The 21,792-nt window shown below is 40.4% G+C and overlaps 1 protein-coding gene and 1 long non-coding RNA gene across 4 annotated transcripts in view; one reads left to right on the plus strand and one right to left on the minus strand.

Annotated features, from left to right (window-relative positions):
* The window catches only part of Prickle2 (prickle planar cell polarity protein 2), a 345,493-nt gene that overhangs the window by 176,384 nt on the left and 147,317 nt on the right, over positions 1–21,792 (minus strand). The gene's annotated exons all lie outside the window — the stretch shown is intronic.
* Positions 3,582–11,251, plus strand: LOC116099287. The gene is made up of 4 exons (XR_004122190.1): positions 3,582–3,804; positions 5,524–5,674; positions 6,788–6,889; positions 11,021–11,251. It is a non-coding gene; the product is annotated as an uncharacterized LOC116099287 (long non-coding RNA).

Raw genomic sequence — 21,792 nt, forward strand, 5'->3', positions numbered from 1 at the left:
CTCAGGCAGTATCCAATAAATATCTCTTGCATAAATGAATGTCAATTTACAAAGGCAATGAAAATATCTAATGAATGGAATCTACGCAACCAAATCAATTTATGAAACTGTGGTCAATTTCTTCTTTGAAGTCTCTGAATCCTGGTTCTGTGCCTTCAGAGAGCTGAGGCTTTGAAGGAAGAACTTATATGCCTGGGGCAGATCGCTTCTGTCTAAGCCTCAGTTTCCTTGCTGATAAAAGGAAAATGGTAAGTTCTGCTTCATGGTGTTGTTATGACATGAAACTAAGAGAGAATTGGAAGAGCCGGCAGAGTAAAATATGCAAAGTTGACAGCAGCTCTGCAAATGGTGACTTTGCAAGTTAGGGTGGGAAATGCTGAGAATGGGTGCCATTCTACAGAGGGCACAGCTCAGGGAGAAAATGGGGGAGCCAAAGCAATGTGAACCTCTATATCCAATATCTGCCTTTCTGGTGGAAATTTAGCAATGTGACTTCCCATTCCGTTTTTATTCTGTTCATTTAGCTTTAAGATCACAGTCTTTATTTTAATACACACTGCATTTTAACAAGTAGGTCAAAGCCATTTTATACTTGCAATATGATTACCATAGTAATCGCTGTATTTTATAGCCTGCAAAGTGCTCCCAGGGAGACCAACGGGGACAGCTACAGTTTGTAACAAAAATAATAATTTCAGCTCTGCAGAATAAGCTCCTCTTAAAAACTCTCTTGTTGCAAGTATTAATTTTTGAGGCTCCCACAATATTTGGAAACAGCAACACTAATGACTAACCAAAGGCATACTCAAGAGCAGTTAATTTCAGGGGCTTTATGTTTAGAGCGATGATAACAATAATACTGACAATAACAATAGTGGCTAATGTGTATGTAGTGTTTGAAGGAAGAGGTCTGCAAAATGCTTTGTACAGGTCCCCTCCTTGCACTTAAGTTCCTCAGTGGTCCCTTCTCATGGCGACTGAATTTGACTCTATGATTTGCTCTGACCAATGAGGTGTTGGCAAACATGCCAGCAACAGAGGCTTGTAAGGACATTCTACAGTTGAGCATTGTCGTCTTGGTACTGAGGCTAATGTTGTAACTACAGCCACATGTTTGACCTGCCATCAAATAACACGAATGAGCAAAGCCACCCTCATCTATCAATCTCCAGCCAAAGTAGCCCAGGACAGTTTAATCAAAATCATCAACTAAATGTCAGGGTGTTTTGTTATGCAGCACTAGCTAACTGATCCAGTATTTACATTGTGTCTGATATCCTTCAAAGAATTTTATATAAACTAACCTATTTATTCTTGTATAACATTTCTTTGGGAATAATGTTGTCACATAAATGGAGGGATTTAAATGCACAGAGATCTGGTATTTTTTGTCCAAAGTCAAATGGCTACAATGTAACAGAATCAGATTTGAGCCTAGGCAGTTCTAGAGTACTGATTTTAAACTAGACCACACTGACTCTTTGCTACACTTACTTTTGTCTTAGAAACACTTATTTTGAGGAGTGAGGAGATTGCTCAGTAAAATACTTGTCATGCAAGTAGAAGAACCTTAGGTGGAATCCCTGAAACATATATAAAGCTGGGCAAAGCAATGCATATGTCTAAGCCCAGTACTCCTGTGGCCAGATGGGAGGATTGACAAGAGAATCCTGAAAGCTCTTGGCCAGCTTAGCCTGGTACACACAGTGGTGGAGAACAAAGGGATCTTGCCTCAAACAAGGCAGAAAATAAGGAGCTGATACCCAAGGCTGCCTATTACCTCTACATCCACACCACAGCACATTCACGCCTGCACACCCCACCCTTCATTTTCCATAAAGTTATGAAAACATTACATAATATGAACAATTGTTTCAATTATCAAGACCACAAAATACTATTTCCCAAGAGAAAACTCATAAAAATACCACCCGAAAGCACATCAAAATATTCCCAATTATCCATACACCAAATTTCATTTAAAGATTCTATTATAGATCACTTTTAGAATGAGGTTTGAAAATATGAGATGAAAAATAATCTTCAACTGTATTTCATTAAGTTAAAAAGTTTATGAAATTCCTTTATTTATCATATATTTCACTTTAATTAACTCACAGAAGCAATTCAAGCTTTTAAAATTCCAAGTATATTGTATATAAAATAGAAATCCTTCTCTCCTCCCATCACCTTTACTTCATGACTGTACCAAACTATCAACAACCTAAAGGGTATCTTTTTATGATTGACCTTTAATTATGCAAACATTAAAGGTCTATTTAAATGCCCTGCATAAGAAATGAATGTCAGAAAAATATCAGTTGACTAAACTTAACAGCATAGTTCAATATCATTGTTATTAAAAAATACTGTATAAAAGCCTTTAAGTTCTTTATAGTCAAATACCTATACTAATTGTATCGTAATTCTCAAAAGTGACAATTATTCCTTCATTTGTTCACAATGAACAAAAATGTTAAGTTTTGCAACACATTTACGGGAGCAGTTTTACGGCTCTTTGGGGCCTAAAATAGAATCCTCATTATTCTTTATTTATCTAATTCTTATCTACGGTAAAAGTTTTACAGTATTTTTCAAAACCAAACCCAAATGCTTAAAATGGCCATTACATGTAAAGTAATATTTTTTAAAACCATGAATAAACAAAACTGTGGGGCATCAGGCGTGGGGAAGTAAAGGGTGGGAAAGACCCCCATGTCCTGCCAGAGCTTGGGGAGACTGCCACGGGACCCCGTGGGATGGGCATTGGGCCTCGCAGGTCTCAGAACCCCATTCCAGGGGGTGGGGAAGGCGCATCTTGGCTCGGCTCTTGGGTACCACAGACCCCTGGGTACCACAGGAGAGCCAGCTTTGGGGTCTCTGGGCCGCAGGGAGGGCCAGGGATGACAGGTTCTCATTCTCAGACATCCCAGACCACTGTATGTCAAGAAAGAGCTGAGAACAGACTCTTAGGCGGGACTCTGGCCTGGGGGCTGAAGGAGGAAGGTAAGGAGAGAGCTCTAGCTAGCAGTTTACCAAGGGGAGGAGAGAGTCTGGCTAGCTCAGGCGGCTGGCTAGCTTGATGGGCTGCTTGGTGGGGCTCCGGGCAGTAGCTGGAGGGCAGGGAGGCCTCCCTGTGGCTCCTGTGGCTCATTAGAAGGAAACCTGCTGTATTGCTCCAGCAGGGTGAGTCTAGTTGAAAGGAGGCAGTCCATGGTTTTAGAGCTTCATTGTAGAAAACACAGAGAGAGAGAGAGAGAGAGAGAGAGAGAGAGAGAGAGAGAGAGAGAGAGAGAGAGAGAGAGAGAGAGAGAGAGAGAGAGAGAGAGAGAGAGAGAGAGAGAGAGAGAGAGAGAGAGAGAGGAGAAGAGAAAAGGTAGAAAAGTAGAGGCCGGCCATGGCCACATGGAGAAGGGGTAAAGGGAGAGGGAGCAATAGGTGAGAGTAAGAGTGAGAAAGAGCAAGAGCTTAAGAGAGAGAGGAGGGGCCAAGCAGCCCCTCTGATAGTGGGCTGGGCTACCTTGCTGTTGCCAGGTAACTGTGGGGCGGGGCATACCTGGCTGTAGTCAGGTGACTGTGGGAGTGGAGTCCAGCCAGAGTACCAGGAGCTTGGGGCATTGTCTACGTGATTGGTAGCCACAGGATAATGGAGTTGAGGGTTCCTGGTGTCAGTAGCCTAATGCTTGGGCACGCAGCTCACTGTTCCGTCCCTTATAGAATTTTCTACTGGGTCTCAAGAGTAAGCCTCCCTCAACCAGAACACAGACTGCTTTTCATGGTTCAACATAAAACAAGAACAGAAAGGTCAGTACTTGCACAAGTACAATAGTGAGACATTATGTAGTGCAGCTGCATGGGACAAACTCTCTAAGAAGGACAGGTGCTAACAATCATACTACAGAAAGACCATGCGACACCAACTTCTATTCAAAGGGCAAGATCACAGCACAACCACATACCTCTCACAAAAAACAAAGATGTCCAATTCTTGATTTTTCCTACTTCAAGTATCCTTACTAGAATCAAAAGACGTTACCCCTACACCTAAAATTTGTACATACTATAAAAAAAGTAAACACTAGTACAAAAAACATTATTCTTCCATCTGTTGTCCTATCTACTCCCTTCTTATTTATATGGTATTTTAGAAAGAGTCAGATTAAGGAATGTAATTGATGTAAATGCCATCACTGGAAGGGCAGGTGACTCTCCCTGACCATTGTGTGGATAAGCTGGACATAAAGGTGGCACATTAAACTTTCCATTATAGATAATACTCTACACTTCTGAAAGGGCACTAAAGCCCAATCACAACACAGAGTACTGCCAGTGAACTATATGTGAAAACACATATACATTTATATATGTATACATATATGATAGTCATACACATACATGACACAATACGTTATGAGTGTTCTTAAAGTTACCAGCCACAGTCTCTAATTTGAATAAGTAAAGGATGATGGCAAAAAGAACCATTACAATTCATCCAGTTAATGCATACTCACAGTATTGCATACTTACTGGACACCAGACCAAGGAACAGGTCTTATAGATACGAGAACAAAAGATACAACAGAATGAAGTTCAGAGAATAGACGAGTTAAAAGTCACTGCATGGTTGCCAGGGCTTCTTCCTTCTGTCAAGTCTAATTAGAACCCATGTGATAAGATTTCACTGCTTTGTTCAATCATTAAATGCTCCTATGCCATAGTGCTAGAAGTCAGGAGGTGTTCTATGTCTGATAGGATATACCTCTTTCTCCATGGGCTCCCCAATCAATAGGTACACATGAACAGTGACCCAGTAGAATGATGTCTTAGGGAAGGAGGCTATCCACGGATATTTTTCTTTTCTAACAATGAGCTGGATGTGGTACACACCTATAATTCTAAGACTCAGGGAGGAGGCAAGCTAGGAGGGTCATGAGGTTCAAGGCTAGCCTGGGCTATATGACAAAAATTATGTATCAAACAATGACAACAATAAAAGCAGACACAAAATGAAAAAAATTCTACTAATGATTCAAAGTTTTCTTTTGTATAAAAAGTGATTATTCAAAATCTTGTTAAAATATTTTAGGAAAGATGGGGTAAGGCCTGGGAGTCTGAATTCCTACCTAGATCTCAAATGATACTGAGGTTGCTGCTCTGGGGAATTTTGGAACAGAATGGTCTAAGCCCACAAGATCCTTCTGGTTAATAGATAAGGATCTGTTTGGCTCATCTTGTACTTCCCAGAAATCTCTACCAGTTGCCAACTTTAAAAAACCAGGACAACAGAGAGAGAGAAAGAGAGAGAGAGAGAGAGAGAGAGAGAGAGAGAGAGAGAGAGAGAGAGAGAGAGGGAGGAACTTAGAGATCTGTTGGGAAATTTAAAATCAGCCACTCCAGGCCCTAAATTCTATGTAGGTCCAGTCAGTCAGAGGCAGACAGAGGCCAGAGGCCTGTGATCTTCACTTGCAACCACTGATCCTGTGAGCAATTCTTTTCCTTCTTCTACACCCTCCTCCATTTCAGGTACATGTCTGTTACTCTGGACCTAGAGACCTTGAAAGAGTCAAGAACTTAAGAGCCCACTACCACCCAACATTTTCTCCAAGAGATCCTGCTCACCTGACAGCCATTGGTGCCATTTGTTTGCACCAAGGAAGACCCTACAGCCTCACAGGTAAACAACTTTGGTCTCTGCTGCCAAATTCCCTTGGTTCACAAACGCCCACACAGTCAAGGGGGCATGCCGGTCTCCCCAAATGAAGAGATGACCGGACACTCATGCTAGGCTATGCGATGCAGCAAGGGTATGTTTGCACTCTTACAGGACATTCAATGCCAGTCTCAGTGCGGCCCAGGAAGCACTCCCCCCAGCCCCCGACAGACGTCAGTACCTGAAAGCATCTGGAATCAGTTCTCAAATGAGAATCTTGGCCAGAAGTGGGGGAGGGCTCCACCTGTACCAAATGTGTTCATCAGCAAGTGTGTGCGTGGGCACAGGCAGACAGAATGCACGTCTTCTCATCGTGCAACATTACTGCGTGCACTGGCACACAGCTATTTTTACATTTGGATGATGTCCCTCTATGTGGATGACATAGAAATGTTTGACTTCACAGCTCAGGTTTCTAGAATTGCCAAAAGCCCTCACAATATATTCCTGCCACCGGCAGATCGGCAGATCAACATACAACAAAACAGACTGATAAACATTTTAGTATCAATTGACAAAAAAAATTACTTATGTTTCTGATGCCCAATTTGTCTGTCACTTCCTATGGTGAGAAAGACCTATTATTACTTTTGAGAATGACTGTCTGTAACCAGGTAACGATGTATAACTAGAATTATAGATCCTGAAGAAAAGAACAACTGGCTTGGCCCCTTCTATTTATGACATCTCGTTGGTCATTACTTTTTTTTTTTTAAATATGATCATTTTTCTGAGCCTTTCTGAAATTTATGTCTATCTTTACCTGTCACTGTTAAATTATGAGACTAGAACCTGGTACTCCTAGTCAGTAGTCTGCTATAGAGTAAAAAAATTAAACACACACATGAAGGGGGGGATAGTGAATAAACACCTAAAAGCCCTGAGAAGAATGATGGAGCTTAGAAGATATGTATGTTAATTGCATATATGTGATCACATCAGAGAAAGACATGATAATTTTGGCAGTAATAAGAAGAAAACCTATATCCCTATGCCCCTGATAGAAAGTTGAGAAGCATTAGACTAACTTGCAGTTGTTATGTTGATTTAATAATGTTTAAATATCAATTTATATAGTTTTTCCAGTTTAATCAAAACTGAAATACTGATATATGTATTCCAAGTGGAGACACAGGGATGAGACAAACCACAGCAATTTTAACCCTAGCATGGATAGAGGTAAGAACTCTCTCTCTTAATTTCTTTGAGGGAATGACAATCACATTTAGTATCTATAATACCACTAACAGGCTTTATTTTTGGAAGCCCAAAGCATAAACGGCTAAGACCTTTCTTTCATCATAAACTACAAAATAAATGCTGTCCATCAGAGAAAGCCCTGTTGGTATGGGGTGCCTAACTCTGAATTCTACACAAAACCCTGATGTCTTGGTGGAAATAGAGTAGAGATAAACAACGAGATGTTATCCTCTTGAAAATATTTAGCTCACAAAACTATGTATCAACCAAATGAGTTTATATACTAAGAAAACAAGCGCGGCTAGTGTGCACATGAACTTTAGTCCAATCCCAGACAGCATCTAAAACAGATACTCAAGGGATGCATTTATCAAATGGTCCAAACTGAAGCGATGCTATTTATACAAAAATCCTTTAAATTAATTATAGCAATAGAGTCCGAGACATGCTTATATTTTTCAACTAATAAAATTCAGGCACAAATCTAAGTTCCCAGTACCCTTCTTTCACAATAATTATGAGCATCTATGAACAAGTTGGGTCTGAAAGATGAGGACTAAGGATAGCACTGCACAACCAAGAGGCAGTCAGCCACCAAATCTAGCTCATAGTAAGGTGTGGCTTGGGGGTTTCTCACTGAATCCAAACCATGGCCATTTATTCTTTTTCTTCCAAATGAAAGCATTAGACTCTGATTCAGACACCCTCAATCAACTGCCACTGTATTGTTCCCCTCTATGACTGAGCTGGCCAAAGACTCTACGTACATTTAACTGTCATGGGAGCCTTTAGTTGCAAAGCAGTTAATGACCTGGGCTAACCTTACAGTCACAAAGTCTAAGCTATAAATGCGTACACATCAAGATATCTAAAATTAACCTGGCATCATTTTTAACACTGTAAGAGTCATTGCCCAAGAGATAGGAATCTACCTTCTCACCTTCCTCCCTCTTTCCCCATCTCTTTCCTTCCTAACCCAACTCCCTTCTTTCCTTCTTGTTCTCTCCTTCCCCCTCACAAGCATGCTGCTTTCCAATAACTGCAAAGGTCAGTCACCAGGTAAGACATTAAGATACCATAAAAGATTAACAAATGCAAACCCCATGTTGTGAGCACAGAGCAAGTGGGAGAATTATTGCAGGTTAATGTCTACGAAACGTAAGGGATAGGCTATCCACTTTTAAATCAATGGCATACAAACTGTGAACATGGTTAGGACAACCAAAAAGCATGAAAGGAAACAATTTAGTTTGCGCCTCACATAGAGATTCTGAAATCACAAACTCTCAACTGGTTGCCAAGGCACCTTCTGAAGGCATTGGAATGGCAAGCATTTCCTTACCAGGTCAGCACATTTCAACTTTGGTTAAGATTTGCAATGAAATATAGAGATACTTAGAAGAAACAAACCCACAAAAAACCCTTTGACTGTTTGTGCTTTGAGACATGTAAATATTGGGTAAATTGTTTTAATGTTTAGGAAAATCCATCCTGTTTGAATAACACATTGTTCCTGTAATTCTAATTGAAACCATTTAACTAGTGGTTGCTACAAGACTTATTTTTTATGAAACTTACATACAGTTTTAGGATGTTTTAAATCAACAATTCTTACTTTAGTTATATACTTAATTCATTAAAAATACAAGAATTATTTAAAGGGGCATGGTGGTTTGAGTATGCTTGGCCCATTGGAAGTGGCACTATAAGGAGGTGTGACCTTGTTACTGTTGGGGTGGGTTTTGAAGTGCTATGCTCAGGCTCTGTCCAGTGTGAAAGAGACTCTCTTCCTGGCTGCCTTTGGATTAAGATGTAGAACTCTCAGCTCCTTCAATATCGTGTCTGTCTGCAATCTGCCATGCTTCCTACCATGATGATAATAGCCTGAGCCTCTGAAACTGTAAGCCAGCCCCAATTCAATGTGTTATGTCTAAGAGTTACCTTGGTCATGGTGTCTTTTCACAGCAATAAAACCCAAACTAAGACAAGAGGGAGGGAAAAGGTAATTCCTTGGGAAAGGGGAAGAAAGCTAAGTGATGTCTTAGTTCTGTCACAGCAATGGAAACCTAACTATGATCAAAACCAGCTTGGTGGTGACATCACCTTACAGTTTAGTGCACCATGAAGAAAAGTCAGGGGAGGAACTCAAGGCAAGAATCAGAGGCAGGACTTGAAGCAGGGCAATGATGAAATACCGCTTACTGGTTTGCTCCTCCTAGAGCTTGCTCAGCCTGCTCTCTTAATCAGCCCAGGATCACCTGTCCAAGGGTGGGACCACCCACAGTGGGATGGGCCCACCTACATCAATAATTAATCAAGAAAATTCCCGGCAGACTTGCCTATATGCCAGTTTTACTAGGCATTTTTTTCAACTGAGAGTCCTCTTCCCAGACAGCTCTAGCTTGTGTCATTGATAAACCAACCAGGAGAAAGGACCTTAAAAAATACTTTGAACTCATAAATACATCTTAAAATATAAACTGTTTAATAATTTCCATTTCTAAGTGAGGACCAAAGATTTATAAACATGTCAGAATAGTAAGAACCTGACACTGAACTTGAAGAAATACGTGTTGGTGATAGCCTATAATGTCTGCTGGTCTATGGAACCCCATAGGTCCACAACTCACCAATTTCAGGTACTGGGGAGTTTATTTGCTATTATATGGAATGTGATTGGGATACCCTGTTGTAGGGTAGATCCATTAAAACTCTTTTTACATATTTACATATAATAGGAAGTTTCTAAGGTATAGGGTTTCCATGTAACTTTCTCAATAGACCTTTAGTGTTCGCCATCCCTCCCATCCTCTTCCCTCAGCCTGCCCCCTGCCCCACTTCAGTTCATCCCTTTTTGTCCCTTTATGTTCCTTCAGCTCTATACCACTGTGTCTGTCTCTCCTCCTTGAGTCTACCCCTCTAGAGCCCTTTACTAATCTCCTGGGCTCTATGGGTTATATATATCCATACATAGGCTATAGGCTGCTCACCAAAGTGGCAGGGTACAAAATTAACATATGAAAGTCAGCAGCCTTCCTATATTCCAATATAATGTATATATTGTCCTATGTATCGGACACACTGGGAAAGGAATCAGGAAATAAACACCATTCACACCTAATACAAAATCAGCCAAAATGTGGGGCTCCACATTAGAATGAACTAAATAAAACAGGTGAAAGACTGCTATAGTAAAAACTTTAAAATACTCAAGAATCTGAAAAAGATCTGAAAAGATGGATTAAAAGAATTTATACTGTGAAATGGCCATCCTACCAAAAGCAGTCTACAGATACAATGCAACCTTCATCAGAATTCCAATGTAACTCATCATAGAAACAGAAAAAAAAAAATCCTAAAATTCAGATGGAAACACAAAACTCCGGATAACCAAACTAAGGACACTAGAAGTCTCGCCATGGTTGATTGTAAGTTCTGCTGCAGAGCCACAGCAACAGTGTGATACTGGCATAGAAACGGACACATACACTGGCGGGATAGAACCAAGAACACAGACATAAACCAGCTCAGCTAAGGCCAGGTGATTTACTTTTGGCAGATGCCAAAAACAAACATTGGAGAAAAGGCAGCCTCTTCACCAAATGGTGCTGGGAAAAATGGACATTTACGTGTAAGAAATGAAACTAGATCTGTGTGTCTCTTACCCCATATAGAAGTCAATTGAAAAGAGGAAAACTACCTCATATATATATGTGTGTGTGTGTGTGTATATATATATATACATATATATATATACACACACACACACATATACACACACATATATATACATATGTATATGTTAATATACAATATATAATGAATATATAATATACACAAATGTACACATTAGTGTATTAATAAATCAGGATGCCTCAAAAGCTGAAAAACTCCTAGGCCAATTACTACATAGTGATTAAACATGTTGGACAGCAGTCCTGGGAGGGAACAGCTTCTCCTCAGACTTGCCCAGGCTTGCCTAGGAAGCCCTCATTTATTGCTCAACTGTGAGGAAAGGCTGATTTCAAAATCTCTCTTTCCACCAGACATTACCACACAAATCTGAATACTATGTTTAGAATAAACAGTTACTGTATTGTTTCTTCCTAGCTCCCTTTCCTCCAGCAAGGAGGGAAGAGGCCAGTGAAACTTGGTGTGCTGACTTATGAATGGAGGTGGAGGACCTGATTCTGAGAAGGTGCAAGAAAGAAGGAACTCAAGAAGACGTGGATGAAGTGAAGAATGAAGGTATCCAGGCCCTACAAGGGGCATGTATTGAGTGGTTCTCAACATCCCTCATGCTGTGGTGACCCCACCATAAAATTATTTTTGCTGCTGTAATGACTTTTAGCTATAATTTTACTACTGTTATGCAAATATCTGATATGTAGGATGTCTGACATGCAACCCTGTGAAGGGGTTTTGACCAGAGGTTGAGAACTCTGGATTAGCGTTAATACATAAGATGCCATGCAATCAAGCCTTTACAGGAATCCTCTCCCCCTTAGTTTTGTCACAGCGTTGTGAAGAAAGCACCAAGATAGAATGAAGAGTTGAAGGCGCAGCAAGTTCAAGGAACTGGAACTTAGATTTGAACTGGACCTTTGGACAAACTAGTCTGGCACACTGTACCCCTCAGTAGCTCATCAATGATATTCCCTAGTTCTCTCAGAACTGTAAGCTTTACCACTGCCACATCCAAAAGCGTTTAGAGATGGCATCTGAACTGGGGGGAGGAACTGACCAATGTCCTTTCAAACTACTTGCTCAAGACACCAAAGACATTTTTTTTTTCAAAATCCAGGTCTATTCACCTCAATTTTTGGTGTTGTGTATAGCCTCTCAACAGATTTGTGCTCTTTATAAAATGAGTCTTCTCTGATCTACAGAGTCCTTTGTGCTCTGCCCAGCCCACTCTGAAGCCTCATCTGGTTGCTTGTGCCCCTGAATGGAAAGTCCATGGTCCTTCCTACCTGCCTCTGGCTTTAGCATATGCTCCCTTACTGTATGGAATGCCGCATGTCTCTCACCTTGCCTGCCCTCATTGTGGACCTAAGCCTACGTACTGTTTCTTCCTTGGTTTGAAGCTGCTTCCTGCATGAAAGGTTGCAATGGGACCATGTTTAATTTCTCTCCTAACCCTCATAAACATGGCCACTATCACAAGAGGGAAGCCATGTCATCTACTTGTGTTCACTATTGTAGTCCCAAGTCTGGCCCATGCTGGGTGTTCTGTAGGTGCTTGATTAATATAGTTTAATAATCACTTGACTAAGAATGGCAGCTTCAAAGATACGCAAGCTCTATGGATAGCATACACTGTGGGAAGGTGGTTACACACACAAATTTTGTGTGTGTAGGTGCATGTGACAGAAGACAATGGTGAGTAACTTTTCTCAAGTGCTCTCCATCTTGTTTTTTGAGACAGGGTCTTTCACTAGCCTGAAGCTCACCAAGTAGGTTATATTGGCTAGGCAGTGAGCACCAAGGATCCAGTTGTCTGTCTTCCTGGCATTGAGATTACAAGCACTAGCTATCACACCTTGGTATTATTACATTTATTGTATTGTTTCTGATTCCATGCATAAGTACTTAGTTTACATAATTTATATACCACCCTTACCCCTTCCAATTATCCTGTGTATTGTTCACTCTTTATCAAATCCACTTCTTCTGTAGTTATTATTGTTTTACACACACACATACACACACACACACAAATCTGCCAAATCCACTTAGTGTTGCTCATATGTACACGTGTTTAGGGATGAATACTTGGAATTGGATAACCTATCAGGGGGCTCATCCCTAACTAGGACTGATTTTCCCCTCTTAGCAGCCATTGATGGCCTGTAGCTCTTCATTGAGGGGTGTGGCCTTGTGAGATTTCCCTTAATCACATTGGAAAGTCAGGGTGTTAACTGGTATTGTCATTGTGCCAGCCTTGCTTAGGCAACGATGTTGTTAAGCTTTCACAAACAAGTGCAGCTCCCAGTCATATACAGAAGACGGCTACCGCCCAGCAGGCATCTTACAGTCTTCCATGATGCCCTCTGAGCCTGAGGTGTGGGTGTTGGGCTATGTGGGGTTGGGCACTCAAAATCAGTTATCCTCTGTCTTTTGACTACTTGTGCATTCCTGTAGTGATCTCAGCCTGCTGCAAAATTAAGCTTCTTTGATGAGGGTGAGAGCTGCACTCATTTGTGGGCATCACAGGTATTTGGACTGTAGTTGGGAATTATACTGGTTTAGGAAAGTGGCTGAGGCAGAGTTTCCTATAGGGTCCATGACCTTCCCAGCCACAGATAGTGGGCTCAGGTTTATAATAGTACTAGGTTTACAGAAGAAGGCATAAATTCCTTTAAATTGAGTAGACCTTAAGTCTACTCAAGTCCAATTAGATAGCTGTCCATTATCCCCGAGATCTAAGTGCCATGTTGCACTCTTGGGGATGTCTTGCCTTGCTGGCCATTGCTGAGGTTTGCAGGCTCTACTGCTGGATAGGATTGTTGGTCCTACCCTGGCCCCCTGGCTTTCACAGCACCTTCAGATAGTATGAGAGCTAGTCCTCAGGAATGAGGCTTCCAGGTCACTTCCGGCTTGTTTCTCTAAGCCCTGTAGCCAAACTGTGTGGTGTCTTTCACAATAGCTTCAAGTACTGGATGGCATCCAAGGGTGACCTCAACAGCCTGCATTGACTTGGGAGTCTCTTGGATTCTTCTGACCAACAGTTCGAAGGGAGGTTTCTCATGCCTGGCACTAGGATTTGTGTGGGAAAGTGTATGGTTTGTGGAGAAGCAATATCACTCCAAGTGGCATAATGTTACTTAAATTATGTACATATGTATACACATATTCTTTATATATTACATATGCATTTTAAGTAAACATAATGTTTCTCTATGACTTTCCCAATCATCTTTAGTGTTCTTTATCCCTCCTCCCTGCTTCCCAGATTAAGTCCCTCTCTTCCTGTTTTTTCCTTTTCATAGCAGCTGTATCCTGCTCTCCACCTTTTTAGATCTCTTTCTACTCCCCTCTGCCCTCAGCATGGCCCCTTTCACTTTTCTTGTTTCTACAAGTACTCAAGGCTATGGGCTCACATCTACAGAGTCAGAACTAAAGTCTACAGTAATTAGTGTGGAGGAATTCTCAAAAAGCTAAAATAGACCTACCATATAACCTGGCTATACCACTGCTGGTATTTGTCCAAGGAATTCAACATCCTACTCAATGGATACTTGCTCATCCATATTTATTGTCAATCTAGCCACAATAGCTATGAAATGGAAACAACCTAAGTGTGGTATACAAGGGAATCAACTCAGCCGTAAGGAAAAATGAAAGTATAAACTTTGCACGTAAATGGGCGAAACATGAACATCTTATGTGGAGTGATGTAATCCAGACCCAGAAAGACAAATGGCACAACACTCTCTTTCATTTGTGGTTCCTTGATGTTTTAGTTTTACATGGGTTCTGGTGATTAAATCAAGTCCTTATGCTTAGAAGGCAGCCTTGTACTGACTGAGCCATCTACCCCATTCCACATGCAAGATTTATGGAGTTAAATTGACTCAGTTCAAATTCTAACAGTGAAACTTAATAGCTATGAGATTTTTAGATGAAATACCTGAAGTCTCTTTAATTTTCTCACTTGCAAAGTAAAAAAAATTATCTACTCTCAGGGAATCTTTATCCATAAAGAATATAAAATATGGCTTAGAGATCTAATTTGTTGCTAGGGCCATATTACAAACACTTGTCTTTTCCACCATATGCTATATTTCCTGCCGGTGACCCTTAAGGATTTTCTGCTTATTATTATTGCTATTATTATTATTATTATTATTATTATTATTATTACTGGTTGTGATGGTACTTTATGTTTACATAATAGCTGAGGGCCAGTCGTTAGCTCCCCCCAAGTCTTAACAGAGATGACCACGACAGTCACTTAGTAGCTGAAGGATACGATTCTTCATTCTATAGATCTTATGTAATCCCCAAGGCCTCTTTCAGAAAACTTCAGTTAGGTCTCACAAGATTAACTGTTTTTGAAGTTCTTGGTGACAACACAGCTTCCTTCATCCACTATTCACCTCTAGAGCCAAAGGGAAACAAACCTTCAACAGCCATCAGAACCCTGGCCAGCAGACTCGGAAAAGACTGGACTTGTTCGCATTGGTAATTAAAAGCTGCCTCTCTGGAAAGTTAAATTGATCTCGTGGATCTTTTCCCATCCACAGTCTTAGGAAATATAAGTTGGAGTTTCATTTAATCTTTTCTTCACTCAGCAGACAGTTCCTAAAAGCATCTCAGGTGCCAGTGGCAGAGATTAGCAGCCGCCATTTGTTCTACGAGCTCCAGCAACTGCTCATATTTCAATGAACAGCTTTTATTAATCTCTTGGATGTGTACAAGGACTCATCATGTTATTAGAGGGCTGCTCTGGTTCGCTGATAGCCTATTTCAGAGAAACACAAATGAGGCCTTTTCCTTCTCCCATTCATGCACAGAATCATTCCTAAAGCTCCATTCTGTTTCCAAGCATGACTGCAGGTCAAATTCCATTATGAAAAAGTCCTAATACTCATGTAGCCCTGGGATTTCATGGCTTGTGATGTGCAGGCCATTGTTTGAGATCTGAAAGTCTTATTTTTACTCAAAGGTTTTGCTGTGTTGCTATTTGTTGTTGTAATGGAAGTTGACCTGTAAGCTAGTTAACTGAGAACTACCGAAGGGTCAGTGTTCTTTCCTGAATCCTATTGCCAGAGGAGACTGGCACAAGAACAGGCTTTCTCCTAATGAGGTAATTAGTGCCTTAACATGGTCTGCCTAGCCACACTTTATGTGCTCCTTGTCAGAAGGCAGGGTGAATAATAAACTATCAAAAGACAAACAGATAAACATTGAGGTAAGGGGGACAAAGGCTGTCAAAAAAGGATAATTTTTGTCAACTATTATGCAATGAAAAACCTGAAACTTGTGTGTCTGTGTGTAAGTGTGAACATGTGCAGGTGTGTGCATAAAGGTGTGCTTGGGTAGGCCAGAACTTTATGTCTGACATCTTATCACTCTATACCTTGTCTTTTCAGACAGGTTCTCTCATTGATGCTCACCCATTTGGCAAGACTAGGTGTCAACAAGGCCCCGGAGCCCTCCTGTCTCTATCTCCCAATACCGGGATTACAGGAACACTATGCAGTGCCCTGCTCTTTATATGTGTTGAGGATCTGAACTAGGATCCTACACTTGTACAACAAGCATTCTGTTGTTGGGCCAACCTGATCCTATTTATTGTTCATTACATGGTTTGGTTTTTGGAAGGGCAGTCATTGTTAGGAATTGAATACAAGGCCTCATGTTAAACACACACTCTAAATGTATGTAAATGCATGATTGACTGACTGAGCTTTACCTCTAGCCCCATTGAGGGTGGCAGCTGTTGTAAAGGGCTAGGTATAACGGTCTAATAACACCAGTAATTTTAGTACTTGAAAACAGAAGCAAGGGATTATGAATTCCAGGCTAGCCTGGGCTACATAGCAAGAAAGCAAGAACCTTATCTTTTAGAAATGTCTTATATTATACAGCTTCCACAATAAGATACTTTTTTCTTTTGAAGGGGAGGTTGTAAGGGTAGAGAGTAGGTATGAAGGGATGAGGAGATGAGTGGGATTGAGGTACATGGTATGAGATTCACAAAGAATCAATAAAAAGTTAAATAACAACAACAATAAGTAAAATGTGTTATAAACACTCAGTTCTACAACTGTGTGACTTTCATCAAATAGCCAGAAGAATATGGATGATGAAATTCTAGTGGCTAAGTCCCTTGGATAACACTTCTTTATAGAGTCTAGCATCCTTCTAAAGCTTATTTTAAGAAAGACCATCATCACAAGAAATAGCTAAAACTCCAGGCTTTCAGTTCAAAGAAAGTTTTGGCCATTTATGCTGTTAAATGGTACAGATATCTTATGATTAAATAAAACATTTAGTCACTAATGTGCAACATGTCCAGAAACTATGCATGCCTTACAATTAGCCTCCAATGCTTTAAATATAAAGATATTTCAACTAAAAGGATATCAAGAGAGGTGGAGATATGGCTCACTACTCAGTTTAGAGTACTTTCTGTTTTTCCAAAGGACCTGAATTCAGTTCCCAGACCCTATGTAGTGTAGCTTGTAATTCCAGTTCTAAGGGATCTGATACCTTCTCTGGACTCCTCTGGCACCTGCACACAGGTGGCATATTCATTCACACAGACACACAAACAAAAATAAATATAAAAAAATAATTTAAAAGATATCAAAAAGGTAGAGAAATTTTTCTTTTAAAATTATGCTGTTTCTACTTTTCAGATTCTCTTTAAATAAAGGTTTTTGAAAATAAAGAAGGATCAAGAATAAATTATAAAGGAAATTATTCCCAATACTGACAATACAAAGATACACACACACACACACACACACACACACAAATGTTACCTTAATTGTCCAGACATTTAAGTTACTGAGTTTGCTGGATTGGTCTGGTCACCTCCTGAGTTAGATATATGTCTAATAATCTATCTGGACCACAGCCAGTAGTCATGAATGACAGATGGACTCAATATTATCCAGGAATAAATCATAAAGTATCGCTACAAAGGGAACTAAAAGAAAAATGGTTCTCTGTTCAGGATGTATGGAGAATTGGCTACAAATGTTCTCAAATGGTCTCGAATAAGCAGGGAAGAACAAATCAAACCCTGAGTTATCATGCACATATAACTTCCATCCTTAATACCCTCTCCTCTCATTCTTAACTCACTCTTTAGAGGATTCATGATGAACTTAGTAACATGCAGGTTCAGATATTAACTTTGCCTGGAGAAGCATTTCTAGAATGACAGAGCCAATATCTCCAAACACATCCACAACAATAAGGGCACTAGCAAAAACATCAATATAGACTTCTCTAAAAATACAGAAACCAGACCAGAGCTGAGGATCACTTATTTCAGAAAAGCAGTGGGATCTCTTCAGGAATTGCAAGCATTGCAAGCGACGTACTTTGAGAAGGTGGGTTAGGACTGTTCTCACCTCCTTCTCAGCTTTGTGCAGCTTTGAAAACCTATAGTTTTGCAATAAGGATAACTAGAGTTGGAGGTGGGGATTGTTGACAAGGTCTAGAAAGAGACAGAATGGGGGAGAAAACTAAGAGAGATACCCCTTCTTAACTAGGCTGAGGGCTCCCTGGAAAAACACCATTAATGGGGTTTGTCAGTTGTCTTGGATCAGAGCTAATTAATAGGAAAGAGTTATATCCATATGCCTGTTTAAAAGCCATTATCAACAATTGTTTAACAAGGCAGTTATTTGAAACAACAACAACAAAATCACTCAGAGAGAGGCAGGGCTGAGAGGGAAAAAGAGGCTATAACAAAAGGAGGAAAAAAATCACTCCAACAAATACCCGCTGACCTTGGAATTTACAAATATGAAGAAAGCTGTGCATGAGTCTGTAAAAAAAGCCCAGAATAATACCCATTTCTCACCAGTAGCTGATGCCAAGGTTCCTAACAAGTGACAAACTTCGTGTGTGTTATAAACTGCCTGACTATTAAAGGCTTGCATCTCTCCAGTACACTGGCAAAGGGGGAACTCATGTATTTATTAACCCCCTGTCTAATATTAGATAGACCTTGGGGAATGGGACACACATATCTTCATATGACAATGAAATTAGAAATATCATGAGACTACATCTACGGAAGTCACAACACCAAACTTTAGGGTTGGACACATAGAATTTCCAGATGTAAACATTGTATCATTTCAAATATCCAGAGTACACTCCATATTATAAGAAAAATCTAGGAAACTGTGTCCAAGGTGGGAGGGGAAGAGCATTCCACATAACCTGTATCCAAGAAGCTTGAATTTGGTGATAATGAGACAAAGACTATAACTTATCACTATATTAAAACATCGAAAGAAAGCTCTGCTTATCCCTGTTTTTGAGACAGCCACATCTTCTAGCATTGCCAACCTTGTACCTTAGACACAATGGTGAAGGTTGGAGTAGATGGATTTGGCTGTGTTGAGTGCCTGGTTACCAGGAATGCTTTCTTATCTGGCAAAGTGAACATTGTTGCCATCAATTGTGGACTCTCTCTCAATGACCTCTCATTGACCTCAACTACATGATCTACATGGTCCTGTATGATTCGCCCCATGGCAAGTTCAACAGCACAGTCAATGCTGAGAACAGGAAGCTTGTCATCAATGGGAAGGCCATCACCATCTTGCAGAAGCAAGATCCTGCTGACATCAAACAGGGTGATGCTGGTGCTGAATATATTGTAGAATCTACTGACATCTACACCACCATGGAAAAGGCTGGTGGGGTTTACTTGAAGGGTGGTGCCAAAAAGGTCATTATCTACACCCCTTCTGCTGATGCCCATGAACCATGAGAAGTATGATAACTCACTTAACATTTTCAGGAATTCTTCCTTTGCCACCAACTGCTTAGTCCCCCTAGCCAAGGTCATCCATGACAACTTGAGTATCATAAAAGGTCTCCTGACCACATTCCATGCCATCACTACCACTCAAAAGACTGTGGGTGGCCCCTTTGGAAAGCTGTGGTGTGATGGTCATAGGACTGCCCAGAACGTCTTCCTTGCATCCACTGATGTTGCCAAGGCTGTAAGCAAGGTCATCCCAGAGCTGAATGGGAAGCTCATTGGCATGGCCTTCCATGTTCCTACCCACAGTATGTCCATCATGGATCTAACATGCCTTCTGGAGAAAGTTGCCAAGTGTGATGACGTCAAGAAGATAATGAAGCAGGCATCTGAGGGCCCACTAAAGGACATCCTGGGCTACACAAAGGACCAGGTTGTTTCTTGACACTTTAACAGTGACTTCTACTCTTCCATCTTTAATGCTGGGGCTGGCACTGCTCCCAGTGACAACTTCATAAAGGTCATTTCCTTGTATGACAATGAATACAGCTACAGCAACAGGGCAGTGGCCTACATGGCCTCCAAGGAGTAAGGATCCCTGGACTGACACACCCCAGCAAGAATGTGAGAGTGAGAGAGAAGCCCCCAGCTGCTAAGGACTTCCTATCCCAACTCAGCCCTTGACACTGAACATCTCCTTCACAGTTTCTATCACAGGCCCTCAGAATAATGGGAGAGGCCTTGGGAGCCCTACTCTCTTTAATACCATCAAGAAAGTTCACACACACACACACACACACACACACATGCACAGAATAAAAGAAAATCACATATAAACAACTGGAGCAAAGAACACATTTGATCTGGCAGGAGAATGGATCATAACACTGAGATGTAAACCAGTTCCCCAGACTTACATCTAGCCCAATGAGGAAGAAAATTAAGATAAAATGTTGAGGAGAAACAAACCACCTTAGAGACCTGTGAGACCTCCTCCTGTGTACCTGTGAGACCTCTTCATGTGTACAATGTCCCTTAGCCATAACAGGAATCTCAGAAGAGATCAGGAAGGGACAGAAAGCCCCCAGTTTAAAGAGTAACATTAATTAGTCTATGTATCCAATACCCTCAATAAGATCCAAGTATGATGGGTTAAAAGATATGGGCACCTTGGCACAGAAGAATCATGGTAAAGGTGCAGAGAAGATGAAAGAACCAAGAATATAGCTGTGCCTAGATGCAGATGTTCTCAAGACCCTGCCAGAGAGAAAAACAGTGAAAGGCTTTGCTGCCAGCAGAAGCTTCAGTGTAAGATGTGCAAAGGTGGATTCCTGAGGGTAGTATGCACACACACACACACACACACACACACACACACACACTCACACACGAAGGAACTCGTGTGGTCTTCTTACAAAGCATGAAAAATCAAGTAAAGACTAATTTAGCACAGACAACAAAAGAAAACAAGGAATTAGAGTTCATAGACATAAAAGCAAAATTCTGTGTGCTTCAAAAGATGCTATCAAGAAAGAGAACAAATAACCCATAGAATGAGACAAAATATTTATAAGTCATGTATATAGTAAGAGACCTGCGTTCTGAAGACATAAAGAACTCTTACAAAAACAAAAATGAATTTAAAATGGCAAAAGATTTAAATATGTATTTCTGTAATGAAGACATACAAATGGCCAACAACACATAAAACAATTCTGACTATCTAGAAAGGAAGTGAGGTGGTTAGGGGAGGGCTATATGCAAGGTACAATGTCATCTATGTATGAAAAGGTCATAAAGTAACCCATCATTTTATGGAAAAAGATGTTGAATGTCATTTGTCATTAGAGAAATAACAACAATGAAGCATCACCGTATCGGATAGCTATGCGTAATAAGGCAAATGTCATTGAGGTTGCAGAAGCAACTGGATCATTATACATTCATGACAGAATTAAAATATTCTATCATCTTTGCAAAGTGCTGGTCAGCTCCTCAAAATATTAAATGAATGCACTCACTATGTGACTCAACAAAGCTGCATGTAAATGTACAACTAAGAGAAAGTAAAACATATACTCATTATACTTTTTATGATTGGACAACATTATATACAAAAGAAAAAATCGAAGAAATCTAGTTGCTACCAGCTAACAAATGGATAAACAAAATGGAGTAAAAAATGACCATAAATAATGGAATATAAAACTTTTTATATTGATCCAGGTTATCACATAAATGAACTCTGGTAACATGTGAAAGAAGCCAGTTTTCAAGAAAATGCCACATTTTGTATTTTCTACTTACATTAAATATCCAGAGCAGGAGAATCCAGACTCATAGAGATTGGTGGTTAAGAGAAGCTGAGGGGGGAGAGGCACCGGGATGACTACTAACAGGAACGAGGCTAGTTTTTTTT

The sequence above is a fragment of the Mastomys coucha genome, unplaced genomic scaffold (assembly GCF_008632895.1).
Source record: "Mastomys coucha isolate ucsf_1 unplaced genomic scaffold, UCSF_Mcou_1 pScaffold20, whole genome shotgun sequence".
Classification (NCBI taxonomy): Eukaryota; Metazoa; Chordata; class Mammalia; order Rodentia; family Muridae; genus Mastomys; species Mastomys coucha.